Source organism: Apium graveolens, chromosome 7, assembly GCF_009905375.1.
Source record: "Apium graveolens cultivar Ventura chromosome 7, ASM990537v1, whole genome shotgun sequence".
In the NCBI taxonomy this organism is placed as follows: domain Eukaryota; kingdom Viridiplantae; phylum Streptophyta; class Magnoliopsida; order Apiales; family Apiaceae; genus Apium; species Apium graveolens.
In genome coordinates, this window is record NC_133653.1 from 64114130 (window position 1) to 64134295 (window position 20166).

Sequence of the window (20166 nt, forward strand, 5' to 3'; positions counted from 1 at the left end):
AAGAAAATTTGTTGTATTCCTTCTGAATTGTTTCTCTCCTCAAATTACTAATTTCTGATTGAGACAAACAGTGTTGTGGTATGACGCTTTGTCAAAATGATGAAGAGTCGGGTGGGACGTCACCTAATCATGTGTTGTATGCCATATAGTACGAAAGACTGGCCATCTTGAGTACAAATATGGTTGTCTCATTCACATCTAAATCTTCACTCATTCTTCTTCCTTCAATTTATTAAATTACAAATTTTCCCAATCGTTTGTGGCATTGTTATTCCTTATTCAGTTTTTAATCAAAATCATATTCAGAAACTCTCCTTTTGCGTAAAGTCTGTTCTTTGATGATTTCAAAAGAGATGAAATAGTGTGGCACATGGAATCATACAACAAACATAGATACGACTGCAAACCGATAAATGGTGGACATCTGCGCGTAAGGAAGAAGAAATTCATCAATAACATGGACGTGGCGAAGACATCAAGTTAGACCGTTGTTCATGTTATGAGGATCTCATCAGTACGATAGATTGTGGTAACATGACACGCATCAAATCAGAGGATTTCGACGTGAAATGAATGGTTAGCGAACCGTAATGAATAAATTAGTTATAAACTAAAGAAGTAAGGCTTTATGCAAGCGAACGAATGTCGGGACAATAATCGGAGATCAAGGGAATTCTGAACCCTGACTCAGATAGGCAATTAATACGTAAAGCATTCCTTCGTCGCGGAAAGATATTTGTCGTAAAGATTCAAGTTCAAAGAAATCTTAATTGCAAACAAATTTTGAACGTGTTCTTCAAGAGATTGTGAAGTTCTCTACCTTGGGTAAATAAGTTATGATGAATTTAATACCCTTAACCGGGTCGGTAATAAAAGTTCGATACGAGAACAAAAGTGGAGATAGAATATTGGGGATGCGACTGCGAGACCCTTTTAAAAAATAGCGAACTAATGATGGAGTTTTCACCCGATTGTGACGATGATAATTAAGACCCTGCGTGGTTATTAAAAGATAAACAAACTCACTAATGAAATTGAGTGTGTATTATCAAATATATATATATATATATGTTATGCCAGTTAATCATACCTATACTAATTAAAATGATATAGTTCGAACTAGGGTGGGTGGATGAATTTGGTTGATGGAAGTGGAAGGATGTGATTGTAGCCGATTTGGTAGATTAATGGTGTCGGCTTGAGTCCAACTGGTAATCAATGGTATAGGGGAGGTACTGCCCAAATTTTTAGAAATTACTCTACATATAAGGATGAAGAAGTATATTCTCACTCCCAGTTGTACTACAAATGGTTGTGATTTCGGTTCTTGAGGAAGAATGTTATGATTGAACTGACTTTATGTAATTGGTCTTTGATTCTAGTTAGCTAGTCTTCACTTGGTTTAAGTGATCAGTTAAAAGAGTTAATTGATCAACTTTACCAACTAATGGTTAGCTAAATGGAGATCGATTCCAATTAGATTGAGTTAAGCTCTAACATGATTTTTAGATCCAAAAATGGAAACGGTTAGCAAGTTGAAGGAAGGGATGGCAGTAGTAGGAATCAAAATTTTAGTAGAATTAGCGTGATGTTACCACAGCTATGTGCGAGATTTTATCTAGATAAATATGCTCTTTTCGATAAACAAGATGAACAGAAAGTAGTTGGTACATGCTAGTTAGAAGAAAATTTTCAAGAACTGAAGGATCAAGATAAAGCAAAGAGATTCTATCATCTGTAATAATATTCCAGGAAGGACTTGAAAATATACCCCTATCGAATGGTGATTGAATAAAAGTTTTCGAAAGCTCATAAATCCAAGTATCCGATGTAAGACGAAAACTAACAAAATACGCATGTGAACTCGAGAAGAAGAAATGTTGATCAATTGGAAGAAGCCAAATATGCGATCAATGATGATTTAAGTGAGGCTAAGAAAATAACTAACGATGAGTTTTGAAAATTCTGTCAGTAAGAACTTAAATAGAAGCCTTTTATTAACTTCAGAGATGGCTTAACTAATAATGCACATATTAATATTATCAAGAAAAAGGCATTCCTTATGTTAAAAGAGTTAATGAGAATGAGAATGAAGAACTAAATAAGAAAAGAAGTGGAACGAAAAGGGTGATAAAGAAATTCTATAAAATAGTTCAGGATATAAGCAAGTGGTGATCGTCAGCTGTGTCAGAACTGATAGGAGAATGAAGTGAAGCGCCGATAATTGAAGATAGAAATTTCATTCCAAAGAATGCGTGTAAACAGGAAAGATTAAACCAAGGTATTAGTGGCGAACTGTTAACGAAGAACGTTACAATGAATCTCATATCCGAATTTTGTTTTTAATTAAAGTAAAGCCCCGAAGGTTCTAACGATGATTTACCAAGGTTACCTCGGGAAATGAGGTAAAAATTTCTCATTGGTTACTGCACAGAGTCGAGTTGGTGTCAAAAGCCCTGTATCATACAACCCAGTGGAGATGAGATATTGAGTTAAGGAAAACTTCAGAAATGTGGAATACAAGAATAATGAAATAAAGGGGTACTTCACGCTATACACAAAGGTGATCATGGAGGAAAGGGAAGGGAGGTGTGAAGTCACGCATCAGTTATCAGAAATTGCAATTCTGAAGATTAAATGAACATAGTGTATAAGAAATAATTGGATAGTGTGATTGTATTTATTAATAACATCCTCGCCCATTCAAGAACTAAGGAAGACCAAGTCGAACACCTGGAGATATGCATGCGAAGGGTAAAAGATTAGCATCTGCGTTCTAAGCTACAGAGGTATGAACTCTGGTTATAATTACTCATGAGCTACGGAAGTATGGTTAATTACCAACCAAGCAAGATTCATTCAGAGATAGATACCTTGAGTAGAAAAGAAAGAGTGAGCATCACTAAGATTGCTGGGGAGTGGATAAAGGAATTATAAAAGTTAGGGATAGAGAACAGGTTTTGATCCAACTCCTGGATTATACTGATACTTACTTTGTTGTTAGATATCAAAGGTGATATTAATATAGATAATTGATGTTAACTTCAGTATGGAATGTTGTGAGCATCAAAGTTCATATTGATATCTAATTTGATATGACAACAAAATTAGTATTAGTACCAAGAGTTCGGTTTTAAATAAAATTATGGTTCATTCTATTCCAAATTAATATTCCTTTTAGAGAGTAAAAGATTTCGCTCGATGAATATACTTGTTAGTGATTGAAAAGAAATTAAAAAATACTACAAAATGGTGAGTTAAATGCGATTATCGAGATTTTCTTTTAACTTTTAGTTTTGAATAGATTTAGAACATTTTGAAGCATCAGACGCCATGAGTTCAGTATATCGGGCGCAGACGGATTGAAAGTACAAGAGACCAACTAAAGGTTCTCGAATACGAAAAAAAACGATAATAGGCCAGACTAACCAAACAGAAGGAGACGCGAGAAGTAAAGTAGAATAGTCAGGAAAATGGAAGGTGCATAATCGCAAATTATTAAAATCAAAAAGAAAATCAGATTGGTATAAATTAAGTTAGTCCATCAAAACAATGAGATAGATAGAACGGTTACGAATGAGTTGACCCTGTTGTTACAGGCATAACGAGTTCATAAGATGTTTAAATGTATATGGCTAAGAAAGGTAATTTAGCTCCCTATGTATAAAATAAAGGTTGATTCAGGTTACGTGAGTAACTGACAGATTTAATGTCAGTGAAAGACCATTGAGTTGTGATTGAAGTAATGAAACCCGAGGAATTATAAGAAAGGTACTTGGAGAATATCATAGTCAACGTCAGAAAGCAAATACGCCCTGGTCTCAGTGCATCATTTACAAATGAAGAAGATTATAGGAACGGTCAAAGAGCCTTGAATATGATGGGAAGCGATTACAAATTAGGTTATTTGAACGAAGAAACATATGAGGACGAGGTTCAACACCGAGTAACAGTTGGAAATGCACATAAGCACGAGTTACTAGAATTAGAAAGAAAAAGAGAATTAAGACGTGTTATGCCGGTCCCTCCTAGAAAATAAAATAGACAGAATAAATAGAAGTGAGCTAGCTTCACCGCTTTCCGTATAGCAGATTCATAGAGTGTTTATATGTGTATACCCAGAAAAAGTAAGTTAGCTCTATTATATATAGAAGATGGAGATTTGAATTGAGTTATATAAGCAACAAATAGAATATGTTATTAGCGAGAGACTATTAAGGAAAGATTGATATTATGCATTAAAGTTATGAAAAATTATAAGGTTGAAAGATTCACCTGAGAGAATGAAAGTGATATACTTAAAAAGTATCAGTATTATTCCTTAACGTGATTCTGAGGACAGAATCCTTTTAAGGGGGGAAGGATGTAACATCCGAAAAATATCGTGTAATTATTTGTATCAATATATGATTATTATGTGAATATTATATGAATTTTTGGTGAATTATCTGATGTTTGATAATAATATTTGGATGTTTGTATGTAATAAAATGTGAGTATGTTAATTTTAATATGTCCAGAATAGAATATAGATAATTAAGGTATCTTTCTGGTAATTTTTGGAGTGTTATATGATTTTATAATGATTTATGAATTTATTAATTATTTTATGAATAATTACAATACAAAGCCAGGAATCTTCAGACTTCAACCGTTTTTACGTTTTTACAACCCGAAACTCTTTCGAAAACTCCTTCCTAACCTAATCTGGTAATTCCAGACATTTTCCGTGTTTTGACTTTTTCTATCCGGATTACGGTTTGACCCGTGCGCGGCCCGCCGCAAGATTTCCGATACGATAATCATTTTGGTAAATCAACAAAACCCGTATTTTCGAAAGACGAGATATTATTACATTATTTTCATATAAAGTGTTTTATAAAAAGCCCGGTTTGGATAAATATCCAATACGGGTATCAAATCGGATCGTTATTGCAGTTACTTAGCGGCTAAGCAACTAATTCAACGATCCAAAACGATCCAGAATGAACCAATATTCCGTAAATATAAATAGCATATTTCTTATTTCATTTTATTCATTTATTCATTTACAACCAGTAAAAATATAGTAATTACAGAGAAAAACCCTAGAAACCGATATGTTCCTGAGAATCAAACGCACGAACGAAGGCGTTACCGAACTCCGATTTAAGCATGTAATATATCAAAACGAAGCTCTCGAAATCTTCTTTCTAAATCAATCATCAGTTTTTGTCCAGAAATCAAGGTATTTTTCTTATTTAATTATTTTAATTCGAATTAATTATAAATTAAATTATGAATTTTTGTTCTTGATGTTGTTGATATGATTTGATGATTCTATGTTGTAGAACATGTTTTTTTGGTCAATTTCATATATTATACTTCAAAAATAGAGTTCAATATCATGTAGTAATTGAAGTCTGATTTTCTGAAAATTATTTGAATATGTGTTCTTGGTGTTCTTGAAGAATTCTGAGAATCAAACCCAAATTTGAGGGTGATGTAGATTTCAGAATTCGAAGTATGAGTAACCAAAATGCTCAGGTTTTTATGCTCTTTTTGTTTATGCCATCAAATCATTCAAACGATTAGTAATTTGTAAATTCGTAATTTTAGGGTTTATGTTCGATTTGGGGGTTTCTTATTTTTGAATCGTTTGATGATTTGAATATGTAGATAAGCTTTATTGCATGATTTGCAGTCGTTTGGGATATATAATTAATAAATATAACCCCTGGAGGTATTAAGTCGAAGTCCTTGAATTTTGTTTTTCTTACTTTTCAATTTCTGGGTTATACGTGTTATGGTGATTAATTTTGATACCATGGAATGATTTGATGTGCTGTAAGCCTCATTTTGACATGTTAATCGTAGCGGATGGTTTAGTTTTAGAAGAACCAAAATTTTCCGGTATAGCTCGCCAGATTTTTACATCGGTTGGTCGGAGAAAACGGCTGTGCCACCGTCTGTGGTCGTTAATCCCGTTGTTGAGTTGCTGCGACATCGAGGAACGCAATTGTAAAGAAATCGGAAAGAAAGGACACGAGTTGTGCTCGAACCGGAGTTCGTCGGAGAGGCGACGCAGTCGCCGGAAATTTCCGGGTTTTCGTCCGGCGACGACAGTTCTTGACTGACCCGGTGACCCAACAGACGACCCGTTTTCCTTATTTTATGACCCAGTTTCGATCTTATTAGCCCCAATTCCAGTCCACATAAACTGTTTTTGCATTTTTTTCAAAATTCTGTTTTAATTTCCAAAATTTATTTTTAGTTATTTATTAATTTTAAAATAAATCTGATTTATTTAATTAATTTTAATTATTTTTTAATTGTTTTAATTAAATGATTAATTTAATATTAATTGATTAATTAATTTAATTAATTATTAATTGATTTTAATTGATTTAATAATTAGATATAATTATTTATTTTTGATTTAAAAATCCTGAAAAATAGTTCGAGCTTAAGAATATTATTTAAAATTATTTTCAAGACTAGATAATTATTATAAATTATTTTAAAGCCGGATTTGGGTGTTCGAACCCTATTATTCAATTATAAAATGATTCGAAGTCCAATTTTAATTTCAAAAAATATTCAAAAATTCATAATAAATTAACCGTTCGTCCGTTTAATACGAAATGAATGCCTCTAAACTCAGAAAAAATATTTTGCTTCTATTAAAAATATTTTCGAGACCTAAATTCCTTTATATCTAAAGGAATTTTGTTTTGTGGATCATTCCGAGTCAATAATTGATTGATAAAATATTTTTTTTGACCCAATTTCAATTCTGAACATATCGAGACCTATCTTTTGATGATTCAACTTATGTGCTACATGAATTACGTGATTATATGTTGTGTGGATAATATGATTGTCTTCCCTATGTGTACGTATTATGTGAATAATGAGTCAACATGTCTTTTAAACATTATCTGAATGAGATGTGATTCTTATCTATTATTATCGGGCGGGTAGACGATAGGGATAAGTGTATAGACTAGTCAATTATATATTGTCAGTTCACTGAATAGTATTATTTGTGATAGATGCACATAGTGCGAGACGTTCAAAGCCAGATAGAGATTGTAGAAGTAAAGTTTGATTGCATGTAATACTGAAATGAGTGGATTCAGAATAAAGATAAACCTAAGAGGGTAAATGATAAGAAAGGTCAAGTAGCCCGTCAAGGGTATGGCAGCTAGTTAAAGATCGGAGGATTATCAATTGAGGCAAGTATTCCTGATATTTCTTTTAAAATACTGCAATTATTTCTTCGATCCAATTTTAAGTTCATAATAGTTAACTGTTTTATATTTCGCTGCAATTACTCTTATTATGCCAGTTCTTTCCATTATTGTTCCTATAAATCGATTGCTCTCTTGAGCAAATACCCATTCGTTCGGGTTATTTGCGAACCCTAATTTGGGATGTTTTGAAATCAAAATGAGTTGATATCAAAATACTCTACGGGCTGGACGGTTACCATTAGGACCGGTGATAAGCTGGATCCTATGGGTCAGGGATGAACCAGACCCTTAGGCCATAGTTGTCTGGGTACCCCATATGTTGGTTGGGTCTATGCGGTTGGGTATAGATCCGCACTGTATGCTGACTGATCAGCAGGTTATAGTGTATATGTTGGTTTCTAGTGTCTAGTCTAATTTATTGTTGATCGCCATTAACGGCATTCTTTTCCGAGTAGTTCTTAATTACAAACTCACACAAAGATTTAATTCAAAAGGATGAAATATTGAAATGATTACTGTCCTTTACGGAAAAATGTGATTTATGATTAAAGGCCAATGAGGGCCGATGTTTTATTCGCTCAACTATTTAAATATGTAAAGACGTTTTTAAAATCATTCAACAATCATTTCCAGGAGTTTTCTGATCTGATACCTGGAAACCATTTATGATACTTGCTGGGCATTTTTGGCTCACTCTTGCTTTATGAACTCTTATTTCTTTCAGTATCAAATGAGGGCAAAGTGATTAGCTTTTAATAGACAGCAATAGTGGTGAGATTCCAGCTGAAGAAATTTGGAGATGTCAGAGTGATCAATACAAGGAAATTAGTAATGAGGTAATGAAATTGTATCTATATATTTATTTTAATATACAGGTTTTTATTATTAGTTAAAGTTGTGTAGTGACACCCAATATTGACCCTGGATTTGGGGCGTCACATTTTATATACAAAATCAATTATTATTTTCAAGATATAACCTCTAAATTTTGGGGTGGGGCCTTCTTTGTGACTTGTGAGTACTCAGTATAGTCAAACAAAAGACTAAAACTATAAAAGTAAAAGTCGAATCAATACTCAATAATACAAGACAAACAGAAATCTAGAAGCAACAAAATTTTAGGGTAAGAGTTGAAATAAAAAGGCATCACAACCCGCTAACTCCGTGAATCGAAGATTTTAGGATAATGTGAATGCAAATCCGGTTATCAAGTGATAAGTATTTTGTTAAATATAATTGATGATCTTATAATATACTATCAGTATTTATCAAGACAACACTCATGACAAAAGATATCATAGTTTATGAAGATAACAGAGTTTGACAAAAGGATGACATTATCACTATTTGTGATCAGCATTTGTCAGTTATATCAGTATTTGTCAAGCTGGAAATCAGGAGATGATTTACACTATCACGGAAGGATAGATTTACAGAGATATGTCGGTTTATGACTTTAGTAATTGTAGAAATCAACAATAAGATATACACTGCATTTCCCTATTTATTATATCTTAGACTGATTGGGTAACTATGTAGTATATAAGCACATATTAGATTTACACTATAGGTGTTGCGTATTATTATATCTCTCGTGTAGACTAGCAGCGCTCAAGAATATCTGTACATTCTTTGAGAGAGTTTTGTAAAAGTTTTTTATTATCAATATAAAATTGTTCTTGAGTTTATTGTGTTTTAAATCGATTTGATTGTTATTACTATATTCCCCCTTCTAGAGTTTACTTAAAAGACTGAAATATATATCCCTAGTTATATGATCTTTGATTTAGATGTGTCAAATTGTTTATAATTCTCACATGTTTCTCAGTAATACTGCCCCATATTGTGACCATTTTTATTTTGATCATTATTTTGACGCTGATATAATCAAGGAAGTCAGGGATGCTTGTTGAACTGTGAATAAATTCTGGATGACTGATTGTTTTTTTCTAGCAAAGTTGATGATTGCTTTTTTTAATATGTATACCAAATTTTTAGAAATATGAAATTTATATATTAGCTCATGACTGAATTGGTTAACCTCTATCTAGCTTATAAGACTGAATTGGTAGTCATTAAATTCAAATACTATATATTAATGTAAAGGAAGTCAACTCATCACTGGAGACACAAAGCCTCTTAATTATTTATTCATGGTTGTAGAGAATGAAATCAGTAGGGATTAAACTAAAATTTGCATTTTATAGAAATCAAGATTTTTGAGTTTTGATGTTGTTGAATGAGTTTGTTGTTGTTATTGAGCTACGGACTATGAACACATGAATTTTCTCCCATATTTATGTACCTTTGTCGTTTTACCCAGAATATGAACAAGATTTGTAAAATTTTAAAATTTCGTGTACTGATTCGTGTACCTGATTTTTTTTATTCCGTGTATTTTTATGTTATATGTTGTGCAAGACATGCCTGTACTATAACAAGACTAAGTCAAATTGACAACCCTAAGAATTAGTTGTATGATAATCTAAATTTGTATTTTGTACTGTATTACTTGGGTCTGTAAAAATGTCAAAGATTAGACAGGAGTATTTTCCTGTAAAAAGTCTCAAGCCTGAGAATAAACTCTGGAAGAAGATCAAGAAAATCATGCCTCAGAGAAATTGTGAAGAAACTTAGAGTTGAATAAATCTATTTTAGGTAAAATGTTCTAAGTCAAGATATCTACAAGTCACAGATCAAGTCATATAGAGAAGTCATTCGAGAATTCCAGAATGACTTACCGAGAAGACCAAAACAGCTTATAGAGAAGTCTTAGAGATATCGACAAGCCAAAGGAAGACATGAAGATTGGAGATATCGACAAGTTGAATTACCATTAGAGATCTCAGATATATATACAAGTCAAAATGTATATAGAGATCTCTGAGATATCGATAAGTCATTTCTGCATTAGAGAACTCAGAGATATCGACAAGTCAAAATGAAGATATGAAGATTGGAGATATCGACAAGTCAATTTTCTCATCAAAGATCTCAGAGATATCGATAAGTCAATATGCTTATAAAGATCTCGGAGATATCAACAAGTCATTTCCACATGCATAAATTTGGAGACCTCGACAAGCCAAGTTCACTTATAGAAAACTCACAGACCTCGACAAGTCAAAAGACTTAGAGAGAACTAAGAGATCTCGATAAGCCATTATACTTATCGAGATGTCAGTTCTCTATAGATCAAACTGGAGATCTCGATTTGAAGCTCAAGTACAGAATGCAGACAAGTTAAATATTCAAGATTATTAATCAACAAACACTCTAATCACTTAGATTGAAAAGTCTACAAAAGCAGCTTGAAGAATACAAGATCAAAGGCCAAGATTAGCTGAAAAAGGAAAGTCACAGATTCACAAGATTTGCAAAGATACACTATGCCAGAAATGGAAAGCTTTAGAGATAACTTAAAGTAGGATTTAGTACATCTTATTGCATGCTATGTAAACCTGTGTTTACTAATCTATAAAGTAAACACTGGTCCTTTGCATTTAAATGGTATCAAACAGATCTAGTTTTCTTGTAACTCTCTCAAGGAAGAAGCTGAGTTCTTTACTTATAAAGAACCCATGATTTAAAGCAAAACACTAGCTTGGTTTTAATACAAAATTAAGTGAGTTTTGAAATATTGTGTGCATTATTTTATTTCAGTTAACATAGTATTGCTGCATTTCTAATCTGCTTTGTTAACCAAGTAACAAACATTTAAAAAGCCTTAAAAATATCTAAAACACATTCACCCCCTTTTTTGTATTCATTACCTAATAAGTGGTATCAGAGCAAAATCTGAAAGCAAACAGATGAAAGATCTTGGAAGAATGAATACACAAAAGATTAACAGTATCAAGATTCCTGCCTTTGACAGATCTAACTACACATTATGGAAAAAGAAAATGTTGTTATTTATGAAGATGGCCAACCCATTATATGTCTAGATTCTCAAGAATGGTCCTTTCACCCCCATGGAAAGAGTTGAGGAATCTACAGACTGAGACATGGTCATTCCAGCTCATTATGCTCCTAAAGGTCCCTCAAAATATACTAAACTTGAAAAAGGAGAAAGTCTATCTAGATAGTGGCTTACAACTGATTCTAATAGAGTCACTTGACAATGTATTGTACAATAACATTATCAAATGTGATACGACCAAACAAATCTGGGAGAAGATAGAGATTCTATATGAGGGAACATATGAAGTTAGGTAAACCAAAGGAGAATTTCGGTATCTCAATATGAGGGTTTTATGGCTAAACTAAAGGAGAGTATAACTGATGTTTTTGAAAGATTCAATAAGCTTATTAATGACTTGTAGCTTCATGACAAATACTATGAAGCTGAGGAGGTTAACTTGAAGTTTTTGCTCACCCTTCCTAACCATTTAGAATAGAAGATCTCAGCTATAAGAGAAGGGAGAGACTTGAGCAGGATGACATTGGAGGTTTTATATGGTATCTTAAAAACCAATGAACTGGAAATAATTCAAAGAAAGTATTTAAGAGCTAGTCAAGGGCACATTGTTGATGGATCAAGTGCTCTAGTGGTTAATGACAACCAGTCATCTGATGATGAACAAGAAATCCAGACTCTGGTTATTTCAAGCAATGAGCAAAAGAACAAGGAACCACAGAAGCAAGTGATTCTTGAACTTAAAGAGGATGAATTTTACACCTTAGATAAACTGGATGAGTTAGATTAGTCTATGGCTTACTTGGCAAGGAAATTCTCTAATATTGGAGTAAAGAAGCCGATGTTTTTCAAAAATAAGGGACAAACATCCAACAAGGACAACAGCTGGAACAGAAAAGCGCAGGACAACTCTGGTAGCAAAAATGGCTACAAAACTTGATCTATTGACATATCAAAAAATAGATGTTTCAATTATGATGAATTGGGTCATTTTGTCACAGAATGCAGAAAGCCTAAAAAGGTGAAAAAGGACAAGGCTTATCTTGAATTGGAAGCAAAGTATGAAGTTCTTCTAAGAAAGCAACAGGGTAAAGCTTATATTGTAGAAGGAAAGAGTTGGGATGATTCTGAAAATGTGAAGATGAGGAGTTTAGAAACTATGCACTCATGGCCTTGGAGCAAGGAGAGTCATCATCATCAAAGACAAAGGTACCAACTTTTACTACTATTGATTTGAATGCTAGTCAGTATAAGGAGACTATTGAAAAGTTGAGCATGGAAATGTTCCACGTCCATAATACTTTGGTAGCAGCTACTGAAGAGGTCAGTAGGCTATCAAAAGCTAATGAGAAGCTTGAGATTGAGAAACAAGATCTAGAACTGCAGCTTGTTGAGCTTGAAACTATTAAGCAAGAAAATGAATATCTAAAGAACAAGCAAAAGTGTGCTACTGAGATAGAAGCTGTGTTGAGGGAAAAGTTAGAAAAGAATAAAGTGAAACTGAAATCATTCAGAAATGCATCTCAGTTAGTTGGTCAGTACCATGAGAAAAACAAGCCATATGCTAACATAACTATTGTCTTGGATTATGACGCATTGAACAACAACAGGAAAGTTGAAGGTGATAAGTGAAAAGCAACTGTAAGTGAAGATGTCCCAGCTATGCTGAGAAAGATTGGTTCACCTATGTTCAAAGCATGTAAAGTAAACTTCAGTAAAGAAGAGTTGATCATAAAGCAAGAAATTGCTGATGAGGACAATGAAAAGAAATGCACAGAAACAACTCCAACTTCTAAAGTTTAGAAGAAGCCCATGGATGATCAAACCTCCAAGAATCCAATCAAAGAGGTTAAAACTGAGAATACAGGAAATAAGTAGAAAAACAGAAATATTAAAGATTGGGATAAACAAAAACATTAACTTTGCATTTGTTGTAGATGCTCCTAGAAAACAGTGTCAGAAATGTGGCTCTACAAATCACCTAACTCACCTTTATAAAAAGGTTGTTAGTGAGCCAAGATTAGGAGGATGCAAATATAATGAAGAAAATACTGAACATCCCTATTCCTTCTATGATAAGTTTGATTACATTCCTTGCAACATAAAAGTAATGACAAGTTGCCACAATTTGAGAGTAGACCTCAAAGAAATCAATATTGGGTCTATAGCCAAAAAGGAACATGCAAATCAAGAAATGAACACCATTATTTCTGAATCAACTCATTCTAATTCTGCACATGTTGTTAATAAGAAGAAAGTACCCAACACTGCTTGGGTAGCTAAAGATACTTGATCCTCATTGTGTGCAGGGCAAAGTGAAGAAAGTCATATAGATCATAGACAGTGGATGCTTAAGGCATATGACAGGTGATAAGGCCCTGCTATCACAGTTTGAGGAGATGGTTGACCCATTAGTGACTTTTGGAGACAACAACAAAGGCTTCACAATGGGATATGGCAAATTGATTTCTGGAAATGTTGCCATTGAAGATGTTATATTGGTTGTTGGTTTGGAAGTAAATCTCTTAAGTGTCAGTCAATTCACTAATAGAGAATTCAATGTTAAATTTGACAAAGGAGAATGCTTAATCATCAGCAAAAAGACTAATGATGTTGTTGTGAAAGGAGTAAGAAAAGGAAACTTATTTATTGCTAATTTGAACTAACAAATGAGGATGGAATTTGTTGCTTCTATACTAAGGCATCTGAAGAACAAAGAAAGTTGTGGCATAAAAAGCTCTCTCACTTGAATTACAAGGCAATCAATACTCTAGTAAAAAAGGAGTTAGTAAGAGACATTCCAAATTTGGAATTTGCTCAGAATGAGGTTTGTGAGGCTTGTCAAAAAGGAAAAAAATGAAGAAATCAAGTCACAAGAGTAAAACTGTGAATTCTAGTTCAAATCTATGTCAATTTTTTTGCTAAAACATGGATTCACTAGAGGAATAATTAACAAGACTCTATTCTATAAGCAGCATGGTGGTGATATGATCCTAGTTCAAATCTATGTGGAAAAATATCATTTTTGGTTCTACTAATGAAAAATTATGTCAAAGATTCTCAAGACTCATGCAGAGTGAATATGAAATGAGCATGATGGGAGAATTAAGTTACTTTCTTGGACTTCAAGTCAGTCAAAGAAGTGATGGAATCTTCATCAGCCAAACCAAGTATGTTAAAGATTTATTGAAGAATTTTGGATTGGTTGATTGTTCACTGCATCAACACCTCCGTCTACAGCTGCAAAGTTGGACGAAGATAAGAAAGGAAAAAGTGTAGACATTTCAGGTTATAGAGGAATGATTGGATCTTTGCTATATTTAACTGCTAGTAGACCAGACATTATGTTTGCAACATGTCTGTGTATAAGATTTCAAGTGAATCCAAAGGAATCACATTTGATGGCTGTGAAGATAATTTTCAGATACTTAAAAGGGACTCCAAACTTGGGATTATGGTATCCTGAGGAAACAGGTTTTGAAGCTGTTGGATACACAGATGCAGATTTTGCTGGATGCAGGGTTGACAGGAAGAGTACTGGTGGAAGCTGCCAGTTTCTTAGACAAAGACTTGTATCCTGTTATAGCAAGAAATAACAATTTGTGTCAACTTCAACAGCTGAGGCTGAATATATAGTTGCTGGAAGTTACTATGCTCAAGTGCTTTGGATTAGAAATTAGCTAATGGATTATGGCCTTGTGTTACACAAAATTCCAAATATGTGTGACAATACTATTGCTATATCTATTGTGGCTATTCCAATTAATCATTCTAGAACAAAGCACATTGATATAAGGTACCATTTTATTAGAGAACATGCTGCAAATGGTACCATTGAGCTTATTTTTGTTCTAACAGAAAAAAAAATTAGCTAACATTTTTACTAAACTTTTGGATGAAACAACTTTCACTAGACTTGTAGGTGAAATTGGAATGCTAAATTCTTCATCCTAAAGGCAAGAATTCAGCTAATGTTTTGCAGCAGATTAATTTCTAATAAATCAAAATTAATTTGATTTAATTGGAAATTAACTGGAATATGAATTATAAATATTTCAGAAATCTCTGTATATTTATTTTTCAAAATTCAAAATTTTACCTTGGAATTTTTCAATTCTAAGAAAACTGTCTAAGTGTTGATTTACATTTTCAATATGTGAGATTGGCACAAGGCAGAGTCAAAAAGAACAAAAGTATTTAGAGAACTGAGTTCTCGATAAGTCTAATTGACTTCTCGAGAAGCCATTTTAAGACTTCTCGAGTGAGTTCTCGATAAGTCATTTTCCTGACTTCTCAACAAGCTTTATTATGACTTATCGATAAGTCATTGTAGAGTTCTCTATAAGTGTTAACTCATAGAGTTCTCTACAAGTATAAATTTTAGACTTTTCAATAACTCAAAACTGAGATAATTAAATTTAATAAATTATCTTGGTAAAATACTTATGACAAAATCATTCTGATTTTATTTTGATTTATTCAAATAACAATTGGAAACATTCAGCCCACTCTGGACAAACTGGGTATTTATTGGACATCTCGACAAGTCATTTTCTAGTTCTCGATAAGAGTCAGAAAAATGACACATCGATATGTATCTATTCTCTCAATATGACTTCTCGATAAGCAAATTCCAAATGTCCATTTTTAGTTCTCGATAAGTCATTTACCTTTTACTATAAATACCCAGGCATCTCGATATACACCTTTTTACGCCTTCGAGATCTCTAAGTGACCTAATTTTTCCAATTTTCAACCGCTCTCTCTCGTTTCAAACTCTTTCTCTCTAATTTTTCTTACCCACTCAATTTTACTCTTCTATAATGGCACTAAACTATGTTAGAGTTGCAATCCCGAAGGATGGAACCAACTATCTCGCTTTGACAGATGTTAATCAAGCTCCTGACAGTTTCAAGGGGTTTGTTAAGTTTTTGTCTGAATCTTATCTTGTAGGAGCTCTAACTGCCAATCCCATCCTTTACTTGGATGTTTTGCATGAATTCTGGACAACAGCTGTAGTGAGGACATTTGTGCATGATAACTCTGTGCCTATAGTGGTGAACTGCTCTATTAGAGGCCAACATGCGGAATTTAATGAACAAGCTTTGGGGATTCTAACTGAGAATTTGGTGGAGGTTCCAACACAGGATGAGCTAGTTGAGTTCATGGACTTCATCAACTATAGTGAAAGAAATAACCTGGCTAGCATGAACAAGAAGTACCTAAGGAGGGAATGGTCTTTCTTGTTTAATTATATCATAAAGGCCTTTACCTGCAGAAAGATAGGGTACGACAACATATCAAGTGTGGTCCAAAAGCTGGTGTTCTCAATAGCTCACACCAGACACCTGAATGTTGGTCTATTGATCCTGGAAGAACTGAGCACTAGGCTAACAATGCCCCTAGCTACAAGAGGTAAGGAAATTTTCTTTCCTAGATTTGTAATGTCTGGTTAATATCATAAAGTGCATGACATTCATATGCTTAATGGTATAAATAGTACTAAAATAGGCAATTATAAGCAAGTGTCCACAATTCTATTTGGTTCAATTCTTACTAAAAATAAGGTACATGTAAGCCTTAAAATCACTCCATTTATGATGAAGAGATTTAGGACTTACCCTTACCCTATACCTGACATTAGATCTAATGTTGAACCTAGTACAACAATGGCTCATGTCCCTGTAGAACTACAAACACTGAACAATCAACAAGGGCCTTCCCAAGCTGAAACACTTCTTTCTGTACCACTAGAATCTAGGAAACCAACCATTTCATCCTCTCAAAAAGGTGAAGTGAGTAAAAAGAAGAGAAAGCGGACACCCTTAGTAGTAATAAATGAGAGTGGGTTAGGGATGAAATAGAACAAGAGTCACCCTTGGTCAAGAAAACAAAGAAGGTGAAACAAACTGAGCTGACCATTCAAGCCACCTCTGCATCCTCCCAAAAGGATGTAGTTGTAAAACATGGACTTAAACAGACTCTAGAGGCATCCTCTCAACATGGTGTCTCTATTGAACATAGCATCCACCCAAATGCACCTTGTAAAGAGTCTGCATAAACACTTGAACAAATTCAAGTGTATAAAATGAGAAATAAGGATGGCACACACAAAGAGAACACATCTCTTGAAGCTCCCTCATTCATACAGGGGGAGCTGCCAAAACTCAACTCTGAAATTTAAACTCTAATTTCTCAAATTTCTTCTTAATATAATGAAGCACTTGAATCTGATTCTCAAGTGTTGCCAACTTCAAGTGACATAGTTCATGAAACTATGCTCACCACCCAGGACCCAAATTTAGTTGGTGAGAGGCTACATGCCGGGGTAGACCTTGATGACACAAACACAAATACAGGGGTAGTACTCTTGAGGGGGAGCTATCTAAATCCTCTTCAATTCAATTGGAGGTTCCTCTTGCAGGAACAACTCCCCTCAAAACCCTAGCTAAGATTGCACTCACAATTGAAGCTAGGAGTTCAATTTCCAATGATCCCGCTATGGAGGAGGCAAGCACATCACTTTCAAGTGACAGTGTTTAGAAAGAAACACAAGGGTTTGAGACTAGAGTACATGACAGTAACCTAGTTAACTCGCCTTCAATTCTAATGGAGGTTCCTACAAAAAGTGGAGAATATCAATCTGTCACAACCACAGTTCACCCTGTGAGTCAAACTGTGACATATGTCACAGGTGGTTCTATTGAAGATCAACCCTCCACTTCACAACCTACAGACATTCCTTTAACATCCAACCCTTCACAACAACCATCTCACCCAATCCAACGGTGGTTACAAAATGCTCAATCCCAACCAACCACAGTATATGATCTTCTGGTTGATCAACTTTCAGGTCTTGCTAACATCACACAACATCTTCTCACTATAGATATGACAAATCAAGACTATCAGAAAATTATGCTCACTTATAATGAAGATGTTGAGAAGTAAAAGCAGAAGATAGTAAATGAAGCTGAGCAGGATGGCAATGTGGATGCTTGGATTTCTAAAGACTTCATATTGGAGATGGATCAGGTCTTGGCAAGATTTATAGAGTAATATGTCACCATTTTGGGAGTAATGCCAAGGTTTTCACTCCACAAGAAGTGTATGATGCGGTCAATGAAGTTTACAAGACTCAAATCAAAGCTTTTCACCTCTTTGGTAAAGCACTACAAGTGACTTTGACTGGTCATCAAGACAAAATTAGAAAGATGGTAAGGGGGAAGATGGATGAGATTATCCCTTCACAAGTTAAGATCAAATCAAAATTCAAGACTTTTGCAGAACAAATGGAAAGATTTGATCTAACTACAGCAGATGCAAGTGTCAAAAATCTAAGGCAATCTTTTGTGGATCTACATGACGTAGTTCAACAGCATATTACGAAATTCTAATAACACGAGACTCAAATTGAATCAACTTCATCAAAGCAGATATGAGCTTTCAACACTTTTGATGTAAGGCATAAAGGAAGCTGTGCAAGCCACTTTTGGCACTTCTCTCACTTCAAGCTCTCAACAACCCATCTCTACATCAACCAACTTGCAGATCCAAGTTCTCCAAACTCAAGTTTCCACTCTGCAATCAGCCAATGAATCTCTAACAAATCAAGTCTCTCAACTTACACCAATGGTAGCAAGTCAACAGGTTGATATCCAGACCCAGGTGGACTCCCACAAGCACCTAAAAATGCAAAATTCAGTATCTTTAGGAGTCATCATGGGTGCACTCAACATCCCACTGCCTGCACTTCTAAGAGCTATGAGGCCTAAAATTCCTATACCTCTCATCTTGCCTGCTAACAAGACTAAGAGGGAGATAGAGGCTAGGTTATTAAGATCATCTACCCAAGCTGTTCAAGCTGCTAATAAAGGCAAATCTCAAGAAGTTGATGTTGGAATAGAGAGGCTTATCAAAGCAGCTGAGGGACCTAGGCTAAGCAGGGAATTTGATGAACTACTCAAGGCTCTCAGGGCTTCTCTAAAAAATAATTTCTTCACATACAAGAAGGCCTTAGATAAGATAATAAATTTTATAAGGGTGATTTTGGTGACAAGGGATAATTTCCAGGAGAAAAGGATTGTGGTTAACATAAATGACTCAGGGGTAGACTGGTGTATACAGGTGTCCCTTAACTATCTCATAACAAGAAGGGCATCTGAGTTGGGCATTCTGATAAAAAGTCAACAGAGTGATTCAAGAAGATACTCTTTTGCTAACTGAATTGCATAAAGCTCAAGTAGCTGCTTTTCCAGAAGCATACTTACAGCCAAACAATGGAGTGATATACATCTGCCCTACCATCAAACATTGTAAACACTTCCAAATTCCTAAGCAATGTGTCATGACAAACAAAAAGATGATTATGACTTTGGAGACTGACTTGAAGACTAAGCAATACAAGACTGTTGAAGATGAAGAGAGGATCAACCTGTTGGGGAGATATCTGAGAGATCCTGAAGTCAATTTGCCCAAAAATCAAATCAATAAGAATGATTTGGATGATGATAGTAGAAGAAAGATGATCAAAAACATTCTGGCTCAAATCCAAGTCAATCCTCTAAGGCAACTGACAGCAAAGAAGGAGACAAGAAAAGAGATGCCAAAAAGAAAGCAAATGATGAGAAGAAGGGTGATGAGAGAAGAATGAAGAAGAAGGAGGATGGTTCAGAACCAAAGAAAAATACTCTACCAATCCAAATCAATCAAACTCAAACCCCTAAGCCAACAAACTCAAACACTTTACCACCTCTAACCTCTAAGGCTAAATTCTTGTACAAACATACTTCTAACAGCATACTGAAAATACCAATCACTTCCGGCCAAACTTCTCTAAAGAAAATCTCAAACCTGCCTTCCTTCAAGCCACCAACCAAAACACATTACAAATCTGTTGGAAGAAAGCTAAAGAAACTGTAAGTTACTGAGAGGGCCATCTGGAACTGCTTTAATCAATAATATTTTCTACCTTTAAACTGGTGCATCACAGATGATGACTACTTTCAACAA